Source organism: Eurosta solidaginis, chromosome 2 (assembly GCF_040869045.1).
Source record: "Eurosta solidaginis isolate ZX-2024a chromosome 2, ASM4086904v1, whole genome shotgun sequence".
NCBI classification, from domain to species: Eukaryota; Metazoa; Arthropoda; class Insecta; order Diptera; family Tephritidae; genus Eurosta; species Eurosta solidaginis.
The window spans coordinates 272,984,747-273,008,587 of record NC_090320.1 but is presented as its reverse complement, the minus strand read 5'-3'; positions in this window follow the sequence as shown (position 1 = coordinate 273,008,587).

Sequence of the window (23,841 nt, the reverse complement as noted above, 5' to 3'; positions counted from 1 at the left end):
AGCAATCTACACATAGGACGTGATAGTACATTTACTATCAGAATGAACCGTGACAATTAACAACATGGCCTCTAAAATTTATCACCCCATCACAATTTCCATTGTAGATGTACTCGAAAGTTTTCAGTGTCCGATTCTATTAAATAGTATAACAGTGTCAGTCTATTAGTGGGTCAATCACAATTCTTCAAAACCGCGCAGTAATTATACCAAAACCGAACTTCCTTTATAACCTGAATATTCACCAAAATGTGCAGCTGTTCACTAGCGCTATTGGGTATAACAAGGTCAAGCATTGGCTTAAAGTATAGTAATGGACAAAGACCGAAATTCATGCAGCATCTGCGAAGCTAACAGTAGAAGTAGCCAAGGGGATTTTCCAGGCTTTTAGCCAGAAATTAGAACGCATGGTATCCAAAACATGCTACAATAAGACCACCTTAAGCCACAATAGCAAGAATAAGCATAGCTGTACAGGCAGAAAATGAGTTGGGAAACGCAATAGCTATTGAGAGCTGTGACAAAAGAGGAAGTGTTGCTGGTAAAGGTAGCAAATGTAGAAAAAGCCATTCGAACAACGAAATGGGCAAAGCAAACGCAAAAACCGACCAATTTAATTTGAGTTCCCAAAAGGGATTGTGAAATGCAAACGCTATAGCGTTCAGCAATGAGGCAAGAAAATGAAAGCAGCAGCTAAGGGTACATACAACTGTTACAACAACAGTGGCTAAAAGCACAGAAATTCCTAGTTGTCCAATACTGTAACATTAACAACACCCGACTTAAAATAAACATGCAATATTCGTCGAACTGACAACGCAACCGTTTAAACGGTTAAGCGCCAATTAAGTACGCAAGTAAGACAACGCAACAGGAGCGCAAAATATGTTGTAACCAGCGAGCAACTTTAAATATCATAGGAGTGAAGAATCAACAGAAATATTATATATTAAACGCGTACCATGCTAAACTTAAGAAGAAGGGCAAGTATCGTGTAGGGGAAGCGGTTGTACATTTAACTGGTGATCCCTCAGTAGTGCTGCTACTGAAATTAAACAAAGTAAAAGCGCAACTAAAACAATGCATTGAGAGAAGTGGTGGCAGTTTGAGCTACCTCAGTGGTGCTTCACAGCAGGTACGTTAAAATCACAAGAACAACAATAGCAGTGACATAAGTTTTAACGGCACTGCTGTGCCCATATCTCCATGTACAAACTCGCAACAAACAACCCACTTAGCGGTAAATGTCCCATGTGCCACTCACTTTCACCATTTACTGACTAGCGTCATTATGTGTGATTGCCACATCCCATTTCATTTGTCGCGTACATTTTCTAATTAGAGAAGTGAAATGGTTTTGGGACCATTTCACCAGTTTTTTTTTTTTTCATTTTTGTTTTTTTTTTTTTGTTTAACTGCTTAAGTGCTTTCATGTTGTTTGTTTGTTGGGGAAATTTTGTTTGTGGCATGAGTCCCAGAAGATATCTTGTTGTTGTTTATTTTTTAAAATGTGGAGTTTTAAATATATCTTACTTGCAGTCTTTGGATTTGTCAGTTTGGTTTTATGAGCGAAGTGAATATGTCAAGTGAAATTTCAAAATCCTGGCGTGATAAAATATGTGTAGTACATGGCACAACCAGACAACATTGCAACGGTATAAAGTATTTTGGGAATTTATTCTCGTCTTCTCAACCTGTATTGAATCTTGTTAATATGATGTGGGTTCAGGGGATGGAAATGTTAAGATTTACATAGAAAAAGCCATAGAAATAGCGAATAATCGTAATTTGTGTATATTTTACACGTGCAGGTATGGAGGGGTGGTACTGATTACTTAAGGAATCATATTAACAACAATTCTTACACCATTAGACCTCGTTGGTCTAAAAGATAAATTCTCTATAATACAAGCACCTTCTTCTAATACTGGCAACATAAGTGTCACCTCGTCATATATCAGGACAAGTAGAGTAAGATTGTACCACCGCAATTTGGATTTGCTGTTATAGGTAACTTGTGCATATTCAGGTCTATAAACTCGCCCGAGGTAACTTCTACATATTGAAGCTCCCTTTGCCACCAGAAGGAGTCAATATTGTATCCTACGCTGATAACTGGACGATAATGGCTACAGGTCCCTGACAGTTTCAATACTAAAATCATCGGCGACTGTATTTACAACATGAAAAAGTTTTATGTCGACCATATTGGATCATGACCCCTTAGCGAGCATGCAATCACAATTGGACCTAAAATCCAAAGCCGTAGTAAAATCCTTAAATCGTTTGCCGAAAGCACTTGGGGTAAAGACAAAGATACGCTCATTAACACTTACAAAGCAATTGGCCGGCTACTTGCATGCTACGCGTCCCCGATATGGTCGCCAAGCTTAAAAGTTTCTCTGCTGAACAAGCAGTTCCTGTTGAATACCCAGAAACCTCGGCATCCCATTTGAAATCTGATAGAAGAGGCTCCATCTTCAAAGGGCTTTAGAGTCATCTCCGCATTATGAAGATATACAGCATCTTAGAACACAGCTGTATGTAGAATAAAAACACAAATAGTTCTTCAGTGATTCTCACAAAAAGGCGTCGGACTTTTATCTCAGGAACTTCCTGTGGACTCCGTTATTAAAGATAAATACCCTGAACTCGCAGTAAAGGAAATTATTCTCTATAGGAAGACGCGCGTCACTCTACCTTAACTTCGACCTGGATGCGGTAACGGGTTAAGCTCTTATCTATCCATTATGGTCTCCTCGGACATACTGGTTGCTTGTTTTTGGGCCACTTTAGGTCGGAAAAATCTAGGGTCTTGAAGATGCGGTTGCCCGAACTACAGCCTTAGCGGCAATGAAGCAATAGAAAATTGAGTTAGAGTTCTCTTGATGTTTCCAATATTAAGAAGCTGAACGAGTAATTTATTAAATTACTAAGTTCCAAATAAAATTCCTTAAAATATATATTTTCTATCTCCTTATTCCATGAAACTTCTAAACGTATCCTTTAAAAGGGATCATTGAAATTAGACAAAATCCCAGAAAACTTACACTAACAGTGTACAATATGGAGTGCCAAAAACCACCGTTGGATAAAGTTCAAGCAAGAGCTAATCTGTTTTCTGTGTTTTAGTACCAGATAAACCTGAAGACAAAGTCGACTCAGAGGATCGAACAGACCGAAATCATGCAGAGTTTTTATTTTATTTTCCTTACATTTTAAGTGGGGTGATTTCGTTTCGGTCCCCAGTTTAAGATACTTAAAAATAAGATTAAAAAAGCGCGTTTAATGTCCCAAATAGACTTTTTCGTCAAGACTACAAAAATCTATGGCAAGATAAAAACACGAGTAATACTTACTTACTTAAGTGGGCTTAACCGTCTAAACGGTTACGGCCGTCAAACAAGGCGCGCCAGTCGCTCCTTCGCTCCGCCAACCGGCACCAAGTGGTCACACCAAGGGAGTTTAAATCGTTTTCCACCTGGTCCTTCCAACGGGGTGGGGGCCGCCCTCTACCTCTGCTTCCATAGGCGGGTTCCGATAGAAACACTTTCTTGGCCGGAGCATCATCTTTCATTCGCATAACATGGCCTAGTCAGCGCAGCCGCTGCGTTTTAATTCGCTGGACTATGTTTATGTCTGCGTATAGCTCGTACAGCTCATCATGAAATCTTCTTCGGTACTCTATACGCTTAGAGGTCCATAAGTCTTTCGAAGAACTTTTCTCTCGAACACTCCCAAAGCCGCTTCATCTGCTGTTGTATTGGTCCATGCTTCTGCCCCATATAGCAGGATGGGTACGATAAGTGACTTTTAGAGTGTGATTTTCGTTCGCCGAGAGAGGAATTTACTTTTCAATTGCCTATCTAGTCCAAAGTAGCATTTACTGGCAAGAAACACGAGTTATAGATACAAGTTATATACCCCCTGTTCTAACTTGGGAATGTATGCCTTTAAGTTCGCGCTTCCAGTTTTCTTTTCTCTTTATTAAGAAGTGTGGCTATCTGTAGCTCAACTGTATAATACATTTAATTGAATTGTGCATAATTTAAACAATTTTGTTTTTTGATTCTGATTTCCGAATGCTGAAAAAAACAAAAGTTTTCATATTCCACCTAAACTTTCAAAAGAAAAAGAAAAGAAAACATGTAAGGAAGGCTAATTTCGGGTGTAACCGAACATTACATACTCAGTTGAGAGCTATGGAAACAAAATAAGGGAAAATCCCCATGTAGGAAAATGAACCTAAGGTAACCCTAGAATGTGTTTGTATGACATGTGTATCAAATGGAAGGTATTAAAGAGTATTTTAAGAGGTAGTGGGCCATAGTTCTATAGATGGACGCCATTTAGGGATATCGCCACAAACGTGGACCAGGGGTGACTCTAGAATGCGTATGTACAATATGGGTATCAAACGAAAGGTGATAATGACTATTTTAAAAGGGAATAGGCCATAGTTCTACAGGTGGACGCCTTTTCGAGATATCGCCATAAGGGTGGACCAGGGGTGACTCTATAATGTGTTTGTACGATATGGGTATCAAACGAAAGGTGTTGATGAGTACTTTAAAAGGGAGTGGGCCTTAGTTCTATAGGTGGACGCCATTTAGGGATATCGCCATAAAAGTGGACAGGGCTGACTCTAGAATTTGTTTGTACGATATTATTATCAATTGAAAGGTGTTAATGATTATTTAAAAGGGAGTGGGCCTTAGTTCTATAGGTGGACGCCTTTTCGGGATATCGCCATAAGGGTGGACCAGGGGTGACTCTAGAATGCGTATGTACAATATGGGTATCAAACGAAAGGTGATAATGACTATTTTAAAAGGGAATAGGCCATAGTTCTACAGGTGGACGCCTTTTCGAGATATCGCCATAAGGGTGGACCAGGGGTGACTCTATAATGTGTTTGTACGATATGGGTATCAAACGAAAGGTGTTGATGAGTACTTTAAAAGGGAGTGGGCCTTAGTTCTATAGGTGGACGCCATTTAGGGATATCGCCATAAAAGTGGACAGGGCTGACTCTAGAATTTGTTTGTACGATATTATTATCAAATGAAAGGTGTTGATGAGTACTTTAAAAGGGAGTGGGCCTTAGTTCTATAGGCGGACGCCTTTTCGAGATATCGCCACAAACGTGGACCAGGGGTGACTCTAGAATTGGTTTGTACGATATGGGTATCAAATGAAAGGTGTTGATGAGTACTTTAAAAGGGAGTGGGCCTTAGTTCTATAGGTGGACGCCTTTTCGGGATATCGCCATAAGGGTGGACCAGGGGTGACTCTAGAATGCGTTTGTACAATATGGGTATCAAACGAAAGGTGATAATGACTATTTTAAAAGGGAATGGGCCATAGTTCTACAGGTGGACGCCTTTTCGAGATATCGCCATAAGGGTGGACCAGGGGTGACTCTATAAGATGTTTGTACGATATGGGTATCAAATTAAAGGTATTAATGATGGTTTTAAAAGGGAGAGGTGGTAGTTTTATATGTGAAGGCGTTTTCGAGATATCGACCAAAATGTGGACCAGGGTGACCCAGACCATCATCTTCGGGTACCACTAATTTATTTATATATGTAATACCACGAACAGTATTCCTGCCAAGATTCCAAGCGCTTTTGATTTCGCCCTGCAGAACTTTCTCATATTCTTCTACTTAATATGGCAGGTGTCACACCCATTTTACAAAATTTTTTCCAAAGTTAACTTTTGCGTCAGTAAGCCAATCCAATTACCATGTTTCATCCCTTTTTTCATATTTGGTATAGAATTATGGCATTTTTTTCATTTTTCGTAATTTTCGATATCGAAAAAGTAGGCGTGGTCATAGTCGGATTTCGTTCATTTTTTACACCAAGATAAAGTGAGTTCAGATAAGTACGTGAACTAAGTTCAGTAAAGATATGTCGATTTTTGCTCAAGTTATCGTGTTAACGGCCATGCGGAAGGACAGACGGACGACTGTGTATAAAAAGTGGTCGTGGCTTCAACCGATTTGGCCCATTTTCACAGAAAACAGTTAACGTCATAAAGTCTATGCCGCTACCAAATTTCAAAAGGATTGGGAAATTTTTGTTCGACTTATGGCATTAAAAGTATCCTAAACAAACTCAATGAAAAAGAGCGGAGCCACGCCAATTTTGAAATTTTCTTTATTTTTTGTATTTTGTTGCACCATATCATTACTAGAGTTGAATGTTGACATAATTTACTTATATACTGTAAAGATATTAAATTTTTTGTTAAAATTATACTTAAAAAAAAAATTTTTTTTTTTGAAGTGGGCGTGGTCCTTCTCCGATTTTGCTAATTTTTACTAAACCTACTTATAGTAATAGGAGTAACGTTCCTGCCAAATTTCATCATGATATCTTCAACGACTGCCAAATTACAGCTTGCAAAATTTTAAATTACCTTCTTTTAAAAGTGGGCGGTGCCACGCCCGTTGTCCAAAATTTTACTAATTTTCTATTCTTCGTCATAAGTTGAACTCACCTACCAAGTTTCATCGCTTTATCTGTCTTTGGTAATGAATTATTGCACTTTTTCGGTTTATCGAAATTTTCGATATCGAAAAAGTGGGCGTGGTTATAGTCCGATATCGCTCATTTTAAATAGCGATCTGAGATGAGTGCTCAGGAACCTACATACCAAATTTCATCAAGATACCTCAAAATTTACTCAAGTTATCGTGTTAACGGACGGACGGACGGACATGGCTCAATCAAATTTTTGTTTCTTCGATCCTGATGATTTTTATATATGGAAGTCTATATCTATCTCGATTCCTTTATACCTGTACAACCAACGGTTATCCAATCAAACTTAGTATACTCTGTGAGCTCTGCTCAACTGAGTATAAAAACGATATCCATTACTTCCGGGCACATCTCTTAGTACAACAGGTAGTATACGTAACATTTTGTGTTGAGAGATATGTATGGAAGCAGCCGATATGCAAAATCATTTGATGTGCACACACGCACACAAACATAAGTAGTATGTAATAGAACAAATACATATTTTATGCCAACGAAATCGCATTACAATTCTGTAAATTTCTACATTTCAGTGCTTCAACATTTCGACACCTGCGCACCACTCCAGCACACTTCCCTCCAACTACCCTTATAAATCTCTTCGCATGCTTGTTGCATATTCTGCCCTTACTTGGCTTGGCACATACCCATTGTTGTTTACCTTAAATCTAGTTTTAGTTGTATTCTTAACTCCACAACAAAAGCAGCAGCTGAGCCATGAACTTGGAATGTTGAAAGTTGAATTGCTTTAAATGTCTGGGGGGGTTCGTAGTTGCTTGTAGAAATTGTGTATAGAAAATATTTCTTGCTTTTCTGCTTTAAATTTGCTTGTTGCATTTCTCCTGATGACTGCCAACACACACAATTTCTGTTTACTACTTAAATCTTCTGCTCTTTCATAGTTGATACTAAAATATTCAGTCGTCTGGCTTGGCTGAGCGCTTCACCTTTGACAATTGCAAGCGACAAGCGGCAAATGGCAACAACAATGTCAATGACAGTTGGTCTGGCAATGGCAATGTGGTACGGCTACTTGACTACTTAAGTGCTTAACTGATTTTTCAAATATGCCAACGTCATTTTATGCTAGTCAACAGTTAAATAGCAGAAATCAAAAATTTTTTGTAACGGCGACAATACTTTTTGGATTTGTATACTGATTTTTCATTTATTTCGCTTTTATTCATGCTGCTTCTTGACAATTTGGTTTTCTGACTTTTGTCAAGAGAATGACCTCACTTGAGTTCAACTCAGAGTCAGTGTAGTGTGAAATAGCAAAGTTTGTAATGGAAAAGTCTGTGAACAAAGTTCCTCATGCCAATCTCGTTTTTAGTAAAACAATTAAATATCCTTTTCAAGTTAAATGACTCACTTATAGTCCCTTTGGTGATTAAATTGAGAAATTCGAGTTTCTTCATTCAAACGTAATTAATTTCTTGACTAGGATGTTGCAATATTTTTATTATTTAAGTAAAAAAATTTGTTTATATAAATGGTAAAATAAACACCAAAGTAATAAATCTACCGAAAGATATGAATTCTACTAAAAATACGAGTATCAGTATGTTACGCAGGAACGTGCGTCTTCTGTGCTTAAACGAAACCCGATCATCCAGAAGTAAATGATACGACTACGTCGAACCTACACCCACTTTGATGACAGGCGTGCCTAACGCAGGGATATTTTAAGATTCTAAGCCGCTGAGGCCGTGGTATTGGCAGACATTGTTTGGGGTTCTCCTATACAGCCTTACAGGCTTTCTATTATATTATTCACCTGTGATGGCGAAAGACATGCTTCATAAGGCGTTAGTTTTGTCATATATACTTTGATGGCTTCAATGTTGAGAAGTTTTAAAACTCGTTGAAGTTGTTTGAGCTATAACATATGAGGGACGCAAACAAAAATGGGAACTGTATCTATAAACTCGTACACACTTATGACAGGTTTCTACGGACCACAATAGCTTCAGCCTCTATCCTTATCATTTTTACAACCTACACGAGCTGCACTCTGTTGGATAAAAGCTTTGAAGAAGCACCCGTGGCGTAGAGATAACATGTTGGCCTACCCATCCTAAAATCAGTGACTGAAGTGACAGGGCAACCAGTTTCAAATAATTAAAAAAAAATTTTATGGCGCGAGCGCCCTTCGCTCGTAGTTTTCTAAGCACTACAAATTTACGCCTCAAAGCTTTTGCCAAAATTCATCAGCCTTAGCAGATGGACTTCGGAGTCAGCACAAAACGTTGAAAGTCCCGTATCGCTAAATCCTAGAAAAAATTAAAAAGTACCACACCATAAATTGGAACAGAAGCTCAGCCTTAAGCTTTTTGGAGGTATGCCACCAAATTACAAATTATTATTATTTATTCTTATCACAATTACTTTTCCAATTTCTATTGCTATTCTTATTCTTATTCCAGTTCCATTCCTTGGTAGGTAGGTAGGTACGTGAAATGGCTGCGACCCTGGTCGCCCAAGTAGCTATTTAAAGCCGCTTTGATGCCATGTAACTCGTCTTTAAACCTACGGAATGTTACGGTCAATGTATTATAATCAGCCAGAGTTGTTGGTAAAATTAAGAATATCCGGGATTGGTATCACAGATAACCCTCTGAGGTCTTCTAGAAACGGGGCTCCAAGGAACCTTAGCCGGGCTCTAGTTAGAGCCGGGCATTTACACATAAAGTGTTCTACTGTCTCCCTGGCATTTCTATTCCTATTCCTATTTCTTTTCCTATTTCCATTACGATTCCTATTTCCATAACTTTTCCTGTTCCTATTCCTTTTCATTTGCCTCTTTTAAATTCTATTCCTATTACACTTAACATAAGTCTCTTCTTCTTCCTCATCCTTTTTCCCTTAATTTTCCTTTTGCTCTCACTCCCTTCCTATTTCTATTCCGATTCCTATTTCCATTCCTATTCCTTTTCATATTCCTATTCTTATTCCTATTACGTCTCCTACCCCTATTCCTACTCTTATTGCTACTTCTAATCCTATTTCTATTCCTATTGCTGTTCCTATTCCTATTCCTTTTCTTATTCCTATTTTTATTTCTTCGTTTCGTATTCCTATTCCAATTACGATTCCTATTCCTTTTTAATCTCCTATTCCTATTCCTATTTCCATTCCAATTTATATTCCTATTCTTTTTACCCTTAACGAATATCTCTTCTCCTTCCTCATCCGTTTTATCTTAATTATCCTTTTGCTCTCACTCACCGTCTACTTTTCGTTACTCTCTCCTAACCCCTCATTCTCTTCCTTCCTTCCACCATACGTTCCCGCTCTCTCGCTTTGCCCGCTCATCTCTATCCTCTCTTTCTTTGTCTCTTTCAGCATTTCCCTCTTTTTCAAACCCCCTTCCACTTAGCTTATCCTACCCCTCTCACGACCTTAAATCGGTGTAATTTAAAACAACAAAATGTTTTTACCGCCTTCATGCGTGTAGCCTAGTCACCGCATGCCCGACCTATGGTAAAAGATCTTTCGAATATTTGGAAACTAACAAGGGGCATATAATTTTTCATTTTTTTAATTAAGTAGAGGTTGTCACATTGCAGTTTTTTTCTAATTTTTTTTTTAATTAAAATAAAATAAAATTCGTATATCTCCAATAACTTAAATCCCTCGCCATAAAAATACCCTCCATCAAAATAAACCGCTAAAACCCCAAAAATTATTTATTCCTTTATCTCATAAATTATCTACACTCAAAGCAAGCACCACCGACTGTGCGGCTGGCTGGCAGGCAGCCACCACATCAGAGCAATCAACACAGCGTGACATGTCGTCGCCGTAGTCGACACAGTCGACGCTGCTGATGTTATCAACGGCGTTGCTACAAGTAAGTTACTTGAGGTTGCCTGCCAAATGCATTGCGATCAAAGCAAATACGAATTAAGTGAATGAAAAATAAAGAGGACTGAGTATGTTACGTATACGCCATGGCGCTCATACGCGAAAAGACAGTAAAAACGAGAAAAAATTATCATTCGCATCCGTAGTAAGACAAATGCGACAACCAGAGTCTGCTGAGTTGCTGTTTTGGCAATATGACCGCCATAACCACATGCTCTTTATCAAGTGCTCGACCTCTAGACGTCGACGTCAGTGAATCCAACGTCAGAATAATATAATTTAAGTGACATTTTTATACTCATAGTGCTTTGCACACAGAGTATATTAATTTTGATTGGGTAACGGTTGGTTGTTCAGGTATACATAGTATCGAAAAAAATTTGATTGAGCCATGCCCGTCCGTCCGTCTGTCCATTGACACGATAACTTAAGTAAATATTGAGATATCTTCGCCAAATTTGGTACACGAGCTTATCTGTACCCAGAATAGATTGGTATTGAAAATGGGCGAAATCGGATGATGAGCACGCCCACTTTTTATATATATAACATTTTGGAAAACACAAAAAACCTGATTATTCAGTAAATAAAACATCTTGATAAGAATTTTAAAAATGTTTTTAAAATGGGCATGGTACCGCCCACTTGTGATAAAATCAATTTTACAAATGTTATTAATCATAAATCAAAAATCGTTAAACCTATCGTAACAAAGTTCGGCAGAGAGTTTGCCTTTACTATAAGGAACGCTTGGAAGAAAAATTCACGAAATCTGTTAAGGCCCACGCCCACTTTTATATAAAAGATTTTTGAAAGGGTCGTGGACGAATAAAATAAGCTATATCTTTGCACAATAGAGCTTATCAATGGTATTTCATTTCCCAAGTGCATTTATAACAATAAATAGGAAAAACTTCAAATTTTAATAAATGGGCGTGGCACCGCCCCTTTCATGATTAAGCAATTTTCTATATTTCGGGAGCCATAACTCGAAGAAAAATTAACGGATCGTAATAAAATTTGGTACACAAATTTTTCCTATAGCAGGAAATATTTCTAGAAAAAATGGACGAGATCGGTTAAATACCACGCCCACTTTTATACGAAAGATTTTCAGACGGGTCGTAGACGAAAATAATAAACTATATCTTAGCGAAAAAGAGCTCTGTATCAATATAATTTTAATTAAAATTTGAAAAAATGGGTGCGGCACCGCCCCTTTTATGACCTAGCAATTTTCTATGTTTCGGGAGCCATAACTCGAAGAAAAATTAACGGATCGTAATAAACTTTGGTACACAAATTTTTCCTATAGCAGGAAATATTTCTATGAAAAAAGGACTTGATCGGTTAAAGACCAAGCCCACTTTTATATAAAAGATTTTTAAAAGGTTCGGGGACGAAAATAATAAGTTATATCTTAGCGAAAAAGAGCTTTGTATCAACATAATTTTAATTAAAATTTGAAAAAATGGGTGTGGCACCGCCCCTTTTATGACGTGGCAATTTTCTATGTTTCGGGAGCCATAACTCGAAGAAAAATTAACATATCGTAAAGAAATTGGGTACATATAATTTCCTTATAGCAGAAAATATTTCTAGTAAAAGTGGACGGGATCGGTTACAGACCACAAGTTTAAAAGGGTCGTAGACTAGAATAATAAGCCATAACTTAACAAAAAATAGTTTTAGATCATGATATTTCACTTATCAAGTTTTATTATAACAGGAAATGGGGAGACATTTTTTTTTAAGCGGGCGGTGCCACGTGTTATATAGTAAAGTAATTTATCTGAAATGAAATGTACAATTGAAGCTCACGCAGAGTATATAATGTTCTGTTACATCCGAACTTAGACACCTTTACTTGTTGTTTATGGTTGTAAGCAACTTGATGTGTCCAAGTGACAAAGGAGTACTGGTTACTACTGCTGCTGCTATCTAAGCATCAATTGGGACACCAAAGTATTTTGCCTTAATTTTATTTCATTTTCATCCCTTTTTCGTTAGTATTAATTTGGAGTGTGTTTTTATCGCTCAGACGGCTTACAGCATAGAGACCACACAACTATCAAATTATCCATTACTAGCCACGCATAGGGAGCACTAATACCCTCATCTTTGTCTTTGTCGTTGTTGCGATAAATTACCGTTTAACTTCCAGTTCCTTCTACCCATTTCTGTTTTAAGTACACACATATTTAAGTACATACCAATACTTATATAACATTTTATATTATAGAAATTAAGCGCTCTATCATTGCCGCTATTCAAATGTTTAACTATATCCACTCAAATGAGACAGTGATATAGGTTTGTGGCTCTTCACAAATTTCTACTTTTATATATATATATATACTTGTGTAATTTGTATGTACGTCTTGATATGTTATACGTTATTTTTGGCCAACATTTCTCTTTTCATTGGCAACCACAAAGCAAAACAAAACTATTAAGCCGACACAAAATGTGCATACGGTTCAAAAAAGCAGGCATAAGGACACAATGAAAATTATCACCGAACCTGGTTGGTCGATTGTCTGTCTGCCTGGTGGTCTGTCTATTTGTCTGCGGCACGCTAAAATTTTCTACTACGAAACAATTGCATTTATTTGTACAGTGAGAGAAAAATATCTTGGTATGTGATATTTGGCAGTAGCAGAGGAATATGCTTGACCTCTTGAAATATTCAAGTGAAAATAATATAAGATTGTTAAAAAGGGCACTAGGCAAGGTTAGTTATCTAGTTATGCCATCGAAGTATTTCTGACTCTCAAAAGATCATCTTTATTCTGAAATTGGCTGAGATTTGGCAGGCGGAGAATATAAATACTCCACATGTTTGTATTGCAAAGGATGTAATAATATAACTTTCTAAAAACTGACGATCATCTTTGCCATTGTTTTGGGCCACTCACTTTTTTCTGTAGCATTAGTGACAAATCCTCGTCTGCATCGTGGTATCGCATTTGGGATCTTCGGCTTCCTGTGCAAATATTTTTTGATGTACTCCTGCTCGCTGGGCATTTGTGTAACGTAGTAATTTACCTCGCCAGAGCTTGGGATGTTTCATGCTTCAAAACCTGTTATCTCTTCCCTAATTCTCTTCTTTCCAGCGCTAATAAGTCGATAAGGACTTTTCAGCTATTCACTTGAACAGGTGATACAGTGCGATAAGCGGAGACATTTTCAGAGCTGTTGTTCTTTGTGTAGCTGTTCAAAGCTTGTAACGATTCTCCTTACAAAGTGTGTTTAGCAACAGCTCAAGCCGTATAGTAAGGCGAATAGGGTGGTGTCCATAAGCAGCTTCCTTTGGCGTTTTGTTGGTATTTCGATGTTTACCATCAACCTGTATGTTATTCGGGAGTCTAAGCTTACTTCTAGATTGTTGACTACCTTGTTTGATGTTATATTTCCGAAGAAGGCTTGAAAGTTAACTTACAGGAGTATATTTTTTAAAAGGGAGTATCAACTCTCTTTCTTTTGTTGCCAGCAGAAGTCCACGCAAGTCTGGCCACACTTTTATGCATATAAATTGAGCTTTATGCATGCCTTCTCTGTGCTACGAGCTGTAATAACTGCAGCAAAGTCGCCTGCGTATCCAGTTAAGAAAAAACCAATATCATGGTAATTGGCGTTCGAAAGGTTAGGACCAAGAATTGATCCATGTGCTTTTTCACATATATATGTATAAGAACGCGATCACTGAGATAGAATGACGCGCTGTAGGTAGCAGGGTAGTTTGAATCGATGTTCTAAGGTGGCCAGCATGTCGCTTTAAATCTTGCTTACGTCTAAGACTGCAAGGATGACAGCTTATTTTGATTTATCATTTCCCCACTGTGCTACTTAAACGCTTGTTAGGACATCTTCAGTAGCCATGATGCTAAATGATAGTCCTACTGCTTTGTTCAACAGAGTCTGTAGTACGTTGTTTTTTGAGTCTTTCAAACAGTGTTCCGGCTGTGTCGAGCATGCACAAAGGCGAATATGCTAATGGCGAATTTGGTTTCCCGTTGCCTTTATTAAGTAACGCGCTGCTTTTTCCATATTTCAGGGAACATTCGGTTCTTTAGACATGCATCTTATACCATCTGTTCGTGGTGTCTTATTATTTTTCAAGCTTCTTGCTGCTAGCTTTAACCCCGCTATGGTAAATGGCGGAGGTTCTTCAAATGCCCTTCAGCTGCCTTTTCTATTTCTTTTATCAATCTGCTTCCACAGTAGCTTATCCCAAGCGCCTGGCCTTGTACATGGCACATATGCGCCATGCACATATTTATTTATCTGTACAGTTATTTCAAAAGCAGGCTTCAAAACCTTAGACTAACAAAATTGATTCTATCATTAAAATGCGAGGACTGCGTACTCGTGAAGGGTATTCTGAGTGGACACTGCCTTCTAGCGTCACATGCCTTTAAATTAGGCTTTGACAGTGATAACAGATGTAGGAAGTGCGGGTTGGAGGAGGAAACGATCGAGCACGTTTTGTGCTCGTGTCATACGGAGCTGTCAGATCTAGGAGCAGCAAGTGGCTTAATTCCTAGAAAGCGTCTGGTATTTGCCAAGAGTACGGAGTTATTTTATAACATAGGTCCTGGTTTTTGATAGGGTTTTTCAGTTTGGTCGTTAAAACAAACTTCTGGTAACACTACGGACTCATTTAGTCTATGTGAGGTCCTCATGGGCCAGGCAGTTCAAGCAAGCCTAAACTTTCTTTTTATACCCAGCTGTACTTGTACACATCGTATTGTAAATTTGATTGGATAACGGTTGGTTGTATAGGTATAAAGGAATCGAGATAGATATAGACTTCCATATATTAGAATCATCAATGTCGAAAATGTATGATTAAGCCATATCCGCCCGTCCCACAGTGTTTCGTGTAGAACAAGCTAGCTGGACAAAATTATTTTATGAGATTTTCCGTTTCATATGCAGTAATTTATTACAACTACGTCATTTTTTTCAGCCATATGTTCTTTTTTTTATTTTTTTCTAAAATTTTACTTCATATGCATACATTTCCTTATTTCATATACAGTAACTCATGTGAATAAGTGACATAGATCCAAAAAAATTTAAAGGACTTAAGAATATTACTTTATTGTACTTAAATTGAATGGAATACAAATCTCAATACTCTAAAAAATTCTAAAAATTCTGAAAAAAAAATTAAAATTTTTTATGGAAATTCGTAAATTTTTTTAATTATAATTAGTTTTTGTTATAGATCGTGAAAAATTTTCTTATGGGAAATTAGTTAAAATAAATTTGCGAAAGCGAAAATTGTAAGAATTATCCAAAAAGATGTGTCTACTTATTTATGTGAGTGGCTGTACATATGTACATACATATTTTGTATTTATTTGAGTATTTATCCTGGCACTACAATTTTTACAAAATTATTTTATAGTACCAGTCAGGAAAAAAAAATTTAAAATAGATGTGCAAAGAATTCGCAATGGTTTTTTCTTTCGACTATTAGAGAATACTTGCGACTATAACATATGTAAAATTTAGCCCGGATGTCGGCGGATGCATGTAACTTCTTTGTTCCTAAATTTAAAAATATAGAGAAAAAATACCTTTTCTTCTTAATAACGGAATGTTAAATATATTGAAAATACTCTTATTGCGAAGGAATTACTATTAAAAAATTTTACTTACCTTCGAGCTTAGAATCCATCAAAAAAATTATGTAAAAGTGTTCACTTAAAAGAAATATGAATCTTAATATTCAACAAGAATTTTGCAAATTAATCAATGCATTTTACGGCAACTCCTGCCTTCTTACTTCAATTACTCAATATATATGAGCAAAAATATCAAAAAAAGCAAAAAACCCGTTATTTTCATTTCGTTTTCTTTCATTTCTCATTACACTTTTCTTGGAATAAGAACTTTTTTTTTGTCCAGCTAGCTTGTTCTACACGAAACACTGTGCGTCCGTCCGTCTGTCCGTCAACACGAATTGAGATATCTTCGCCAGATTTGGTACACTAGTTTATCTGGACCCAGAATAGATTGTTATTGACAATCGGATGAAAACCACGCCCACTTTTTATATATATAACATTTTTGACAAACTTCCTTCCTTGTTTTTAGTTAAGATCGAAAACCGAAAAACGAGTTGTTCCGTAAATGAGGAGCCATTTGTCTCCGAAATTAAAATTGTGTTTTGGCTTTCGCTACTATTAGTTTTCCTAAATATTCGGCACTCGAACAATTTTAACGCCTACAGTGATTCCTTACATGCCTAATACAGTTAAAATTAGAGTATTATCCTCAAGCGTATTTATCACGTCTATTTATTCCATAGAAAATAAATGTTTAGCAGTGTACTATAAACATACATACATACGTATATAAACATCAAATACATATATTTGTTAACCGAAAAATTTTATGAAACGGTTTATTACACTAATTTGTATTTGTATGGTTTGGTCATTTGCTTGGTTGACCGTTTTGGTTGGATGAATATTTTGTTGGTCGGTAGTTGGACTGACGGTAATGGTTGGCGGTTTTCTTTGGTTGCTCTTTTTTTTTAGCTTATTTCTCTGTTATTACTTGTTTACGTTCAGGACTTTTTGGGCACATTGCCCAAAAGATATTTCGTACCGATATTTACTTGACTTCCACTTATGTATGTACGTGTTTGTATGTGAGTGCATGTGCACTTGGCAGAAAATAATGCTATTTACATATACAAACTCAATTGCAATTTGCAACGGCATAACAAACATATTCACATACACTTACACACGTGCAACCGCTATCGCAAGCACTTGAGTCAAGTCTCTATTAGCAAAATTACAACATTCAAGTGCCTAAATTGTTTTGGTATGATAATTCCTTTTATTCTCAGACAGTGTCTGTATATTGCTCCTTGAAGTAAAATATTTTTTTTACATTCCCTTTCTGGTGTTTTACGTTTTGCTTTTTTTATACTTTTGTTGGTTGGTATATTTTTGAAGAACGCTTTTTGAAATTAGTTGGCAACAAATGTATAGTTGTTAAATTGTTGTTGCTTTTATTTCAAATTTTCCTAATTATAAATCAAACACAAAACGAAATATATATATGCCGGTATAGCAGCTATTTCGGACTTTTGACGAAGCACGCCGTCTCCACAGTATTTCCCATAAAGGCCCTACCTCAGCTCAAAGTTTATTCGACTTGTGCTGAGGTTAGATTTTTTTCAAAAGACTTACGCACCTCTAAGCGTTGGCAACGTTGAGTAACGAAGAAAATTTACTAGCTTTAAACAGACATCAACATAGTCCAGCGAATTCAAATGCACCTGCTACGGTTTGCTACTGAAATTCGCCGTCCAGCTAAGAAAGAATTTTTATCGGATCCCGCAAATGAAAGCAGGGGAAGAGAGTGGCCCCCAGTCTGCTGGAAGGGGTGCAAATCGATTTATATTCCCTTGGTGCGATCAATTGGCGTTAGTTAACCAAACGAAGAATCAACTGGTGCGCCCCGTTGACGACCATTTTCATCTCCAGTTCGAACAAAATTTATTTATGCTAGTGATTATGCCTTAGTTAAAGTGATTCTCCTGTATATGCCTCTCAATAGTAGAGCCCTCCTATAGGATAGTAGTTATCCAGTATGGGCATTGTTTAACTGCAAAAGTGCGGCTAGGAAGTTTATTTGTAGACAATATTAGAGACAACAATATAACTCCAATTACCGCATTGGAAAGAAATCCAGAAGTTTTTGTAGGGTGGTTGGAAGGGATGTCTTTTCTGTTAATTTGACCGCTCTACCAAGAATGATGGAGAGGATGCTTTTTAGACTGGTTTTCCTCCTGGCAGCCTGTTTATTTGAAAAATATCTCTTTGTCCTTATGACTTCAGAAGCTATCTTTGTGGCTTAAAAGTGCATTTACACTTAGCCCAAACAACGGTACGTTGCTGTTGTTGTGGCGATAAGAACATTCCCCGAAGATTTTGGGGAATGTTGTCGATGTTGATGGTCCTCTGCTGGTTATAGATCCGGTACTTTCCCGTAAGAAGCACCATTAAAGTACAAGACCGACCATCTCGGCAACGCTTTAATACGACAATATTAAACCTTCTAGGCCATTTCGCCTCCCACTTTCTAATTCCGTGAGAAACTTGTGTCCGCTACTAACTCACCTACCAAATATGTATATAATAAACGCATATTTGTAACAGAATTCACCACACGTAGGTGGTACTCAAAACAGGGTTTGGGAAGCCACTAATTGCGCGCTTAAACCCCTTAAATCAGTCTACGGCAGTGCCGGTAGTTAAAAGAATATTTTCAATTGGCATCTTAAGCATGCAAATATATAAATATTAAAGGGTGCCCAAAGAATGATCTGGCACTATACCGAGTTTTTGATTTATCTTTGTAGATTACCACAAACTACCCTTAGAGGAGCACCCACAGAAAAAGGGAAATAAACATTACAATTATTGCGTAGTCGTATGCCTTCGACTCCGCTACCTGTACGTTCCCGTTGCCTCATCACTGAGTCACCCAACTGGTCCCATCCACTTTCATAATGCAGCTCAGCAGGTTCCAAACGCTGATGCCGTTCAAATCTATCCACTGCTTTATATAGTCCTTGATCACGGCAAAAGTTTGGCTACTATAAATCGCCTATACCGCCATGGGAGTGGTTAGTTTGTTGTTGTTGTATCTGAAAAAACCACTCAGGTTTAGTATAGTGTTATGGGAAGTTTTTACTAGATATGAATCTGGTATGCTCCGTTATCAGCCCAACTACCGCTGAAACTATTATTTGATTCGAATGTTCGAAAACATTATTTGGATCGCCCACCATACTGTGGGAATAATCTAAGTACCTTTACTTGCTGTGGCCCAGAAACTATTTTCGGCTTGTTTGCAATTCATCAATTTATCCCTCGCATACTGATAGGCTAGGCCGTCTCGCTCTCGCGGTACACACTCTCTTGATATGGAACCCTACTGCCCTTCTGTCACTCCAAGGTATATGTATGTGTGTATTTGTGCACTCCATTTAATATATTTTTTTTATGTATTTGAGGTTTGAGTGACCTCATGAAATTCAGCCTTCTCTAGGCAGACTAGCGTGTGCTCTTTTCCAATATACCTATTGTTTTTTATCAAACACCTTCTACCATGCGAATCAACTATAAAATCAACTTTTATTTGTTGACGAATTTAATATTTTTTAATAATGCAAATACTGTGTATAAAAGTGACCTTTATTCACCACTAACATCAGAAATTCAAATTCTCATTTCACTATATCTCACCGAACTTCACTTTTATCGAGTTAAAACCAAACTTAACCGTGTCTTACTGAACGCCGCCTGTTAAAGTTCGGCAGTTATGTAATTAACGAAACTGGTAGTTTCCCACAACTCTCGTGAACATTTGGTCTCTATTGCATCTCATATTTGTTAAAAATCTTTCTGTTGTTGCATCAAAACATTTGCATGTAAAACTTTATTTATCGAGTGCCTATGTTGATGTTATTGTTGTGGCAGCGGTTTTTTTAATTAGTGTCGGCGGTTTTAAAATTATCACAGTATACCTTTCCATTATAACCAAAATTCAATAATCGAATAAACCAAAAAAAAATATTTACGGTATTTTTTTTCTTTAGATTTAAGTAATATCTATTTTAGTTATAAAAAATCAGCCATAATGGCTTTTATTATTTTTTTTTAACTGTAATATTAGATGTTAAACTGCAGAGAAATGTTTTAATTTTTTATTTATTTTATTTTTTTTTTCAAATATTCAAATTTGCATTAAAATGTTATTAATCACAATCATGTTTGTTGTATTTAGTTTCATTTTTTTTTACGTCTGCCTCACAATTATTGTTTATTTTTTATTTCGTATTTAGTGAACAAATATTTGGCAAATGATATTTTAACTAAATAATAAAAAACAAAAGATAAAACAATTCAAGCCATATCAGATAACGGCGTTATAATGGATTTGTAATTAAAAGAGAATCAAAAATTTACTAAATGTAAGTATGTATAATAGAGATATTATATTGTCATTGTTAACAATTTAATTTAAACATATATGATAATAAATATAATGGCAAAAAAGACTGTGAAAATGGTGCATTAAATATTAATTTTATTTTAGCTCCGTGTGATATTTTTACATGTGATGCGATGTGAATAATATTGATTAAATACATATATTATATGAAAAAAAGTGGACCGAAATGAAGAATTTTGCAACTTTCGTGATGTAAAACTTTGGAATGAAGTTTGTAATTTAATTTGAGGTAAAGTTATGTGTCAACGCATAGTGTGATGTGATGAGTTGTATCACGATGTGAAAGGACGTGATGTTTGTTACTTTTGATGCTATTTGAAATGAAATAGTGAGCCCTGAGGTGACTGCACTTCTCCACGAAAGTAAGATCTTAGTAGTGTTTTACTCATCGAACTCTTCGAAATGTTGCATTAGGTTGGGATCATGTGATATATCTATGGGATATATTGATGCGCTGTAGGAAATGCAATTCCTAATTTCTACGTATAGCAAATGCCAATAGTATCAGGAATGATAACATATCTTTTTAAAAATTTAATTTAAAGCAATTAAATAAGATAAACAATTGTACGACAAGACATGATTTAATATTCGTAGTGTGATATGATAAGAGTATATGATATGGCAGTGTATGATGTGATATATACATGATATAATTTTATCCAATATGATATGATTTGATAAGGAATGATAACTTAGAATATCACATCACATTCAACGTAATCTCAGCCTTTTGATTAGACCTGGCTGTTTTCATAGATCATGTCAGTTTAACCTAGTAATAGATTGCAAACTTCTGGACAAAAAAGATGTCCACGCTGTGCCTCTCATTCGCAACTGTATTTTCTATTTTCCATTCTGCCTTCATTTACATAGTAAAAAACGACATTCCCAAATCATAATTAGTTACTAATGCACGGTGTAAATAAGGTTATTCGCGAACTACGTAGTGACATGTGACCCTTAGCCCACTATTTTCAACCTAGTCAATAAATTCCATCGCACCACTTAAGGACAATTAAATAATATTGTCTTCACAATATATCATATGATCGTAAAGCACACCTTATTTAAATTCAACCACATCACATGCACATCCCTTTCACTCACATCGTGTTTTGCTTAATCAAATCCATTATCCTTCATTAATAAAATATCACATCACTTGGAAGAGATAAAATTTAAGGATTTTATAAAGGGAAACAAAATTTCACAAGATCACATAGCAAATCAAAGAGACCGTATTTAACTTCAAAAGATATCAACATAAAAGTAGATGAGTAATTCTTTATACCACATAATATTCTACCTAGAAACCAGTAAATAAGTTACATTAAATCACATCATGACACTCTTAATCAGATCGTCTTCACAATATATCATATGATTCTAAAGCACAGCCAATTTGAATTTGACTATATTACACGCACATCACTATTACTTACATCATTTTATTGTGCTTAATCAAATCTCACTACTTCCCTATGCGTACTACACCACCTTTTTAACTTTTTCTCATTCAATCAGGTACTCTATTTATGAAATATCGCATATTCATAAATCGCATCATGTTAATGATGAAAAATTTAATGAGATGATTTATGAAAAAATGGAACAAAGACTTCAACGTCTTATACATATACCAAGTAAGAGCATCCGCTTTTGAGCCCAAATAATGTAACAATTGTAGTAAGCTATTGAACGGTTTCTATCACAACACCTTCCACAAAGAAACCTATGAATCACTTACATCATTTCCCATCATTACTTCCAAATCACATCTTCTCGCATCTCATCGAACCTACGATTGGTATTTAATTAGAGTTCTACAGCAATACACGAAAATCGTTAGATATCTCTCACATCGTGTGTTTCTTAATCAATCTTGATCTTCTCTTTGCACACCGTATTATCATTTTGTTTTATCTCATCCCACTATGAAAATTATTATTAGAGGGTCAAAATTTAATAACTAATTTTTGAAAAAAGGGAACCAGAACCTCGTCAAATCAGCATTCGATTTCAGAAAATGTCACCATGTTAAGTAGGTAAGAGTTTGTATCAAATCACTTTCTACCCAGAGACCAATCAGTAAATTACATCATATCACATCATGACACTCCTAAACTACCTCAGCGGATCAGGGGGTCAGAACATAATCGCGGTAGGTATGGCTGTCGTAAAATGCAACTAAAATACCAGATTCAAGGGGCTGTGTAGCGCAACCCTTCAGATTGCCAGCGCAATATATAACTTCTCCAAACCCAATTGTCAACCTCACCTATCGGCGGCGAATCCTGTTTCACTAACAGACGAGGCTCTGGCGACCCCAAGCTCCTCATGAACTTGGGGGTGGGGAGGGAGGGATGGCCTGAAGGTTTATTGTGGCCATATAAATCGTTCCCGAGATGGTCGGGCCAGCAACATAATGGTGATGTGTTACCAGCGCGTACCGGATCTGTATCCGGCAAAGGACCATCACATCGATAACACTCCCCAAAGCCTTCAGGGAGCAACCTTATCGCTACAACACTAACAACAACAACACTCCTAAACTCATCGTCTAGTATTTTATCAAACCATATCAATGACAGAAACAGCGTGATATTCCTTATCAAACTACATTACTTCATTTTGTATACTGTATTTCCATTTACGGAACATCACATCAATTACAAATATCACATCTACAAAAATTAAGTCACAGGATTAAAATTGAATGAATAAACTTTTGAAAAAGGAAAGATAGATACACTTTAAAGCATCATATTTAAGGTAGGAAAGCGTTTCTCTCAACATTTAGTGGTACTCTTAAATCAAGTACACAAGAGCATTGTGGTACACCAATTGGGACTATTCCCCAAATAAAATCAATAAGAAACCTTAACGAAGCACAACAGATTATTCGAGTTAATATGCGTAAGCTTATTTAACATATGTACATATATTTATACATCTTTAAATTTCGATTTATAATTTTCGTTATTATCGAGTTACTCTTCGATACATCATATGATATTTCCCGTCAAATAACATCACACCACATCAAAACATGAGCCGTGTGTATTTACATTTAAACACATCGAGTTTACCTCACATCTCATCACCCAAGGGTGTCACATTAACAATCTAACGATATCACCACAATGCACCTCCCAGCAAGTTATTCCTTATACCGTATACTCGTATATTCTCCGCCCATCATTTGTATCATATATCATTTATCTCAACACACTGTACCTCTTACTGCACATGATTGGTGCCTTTTTTTTCAAAAAATAAGTTATAACGCATATAATCTCACATAAGAACACATTGCACCCTATGTTTTCTGCACTTATCAGTTATAACATATCACATCTATAAATAT